Here is a 668-nt window from a genome sequence, read left to right as displayed (position 1 = left end):
CTTCTTTTTTGGGGTAGTTAGAAGGGACTGAAATTGTGGGGGGAAAGGTAGGAGGCACATCAATAAAGAGGAAACCACCAAGTTGAACTGAAAAAAAAAAAAAAGAAGTAAGTGAATAAGTCCAGCCCACTCTCTAGTGGAAGGGATTAGGCAAGGGTATGAATGCCAAAAAGTGGGGATCACTGAGGCCATTTCAGATCCTTACCATAAAAGTGGAAGTAAAACAAGGTTGGATGAAGACACAAGACAAGGAGGAATGTACCAGTGGCAACTGGGATAGGGATACAGGTAGGGTGGTCAACTCATTCTAGTTCTTTGACTTTCTTGTTTTTAGCATTGAAAGTCCTATGTCCCAGAAAACCCTTCAGTCCCTAGCACACCAAGACCGTGGGTCACCCTAGGGGGTGTTCTAACAATTGATAGTTCTCCTCTCCAGAGTGTGTTCTGTCAGTACCACGGAGTGGCTGCTGAAGACAGAATTGTTCTCTGTCATCGTAGCTTCACATAGACAGAGCTAATGTGACCCATGGGACAGGGTCTGCACTGGAATGAGCCATGCATGACTTGTCATAATGAGCAGCATGCCTCTCACTTGGCAGCTCATGGCTTCCCTGGGAAGACCTTCTTGCTGAATCGGTACACAGTTTATTGTGTCATGCAGGGCATTG

Source organism: Rhinopithecus bieti, unplaced genomic scaffold, assembly GCF_001698545.2.
Source record: "Rhinopithecus bieti isolate Rb0 unplaced genomic scaffold, ASM169854v2 scaffold_13262, whole genome shotgun sequence".
NCBI lineage: Eukaryota > Metazoa > Chordata > Mammalia > Primates > Cercopithecidae > Rhinopithecus > Rhinopithecus bieti.
The sequence above is the reverse complement of the archived record's forward strand: the minus strand, read 5'-3'. Positions refer to the sequence as shown.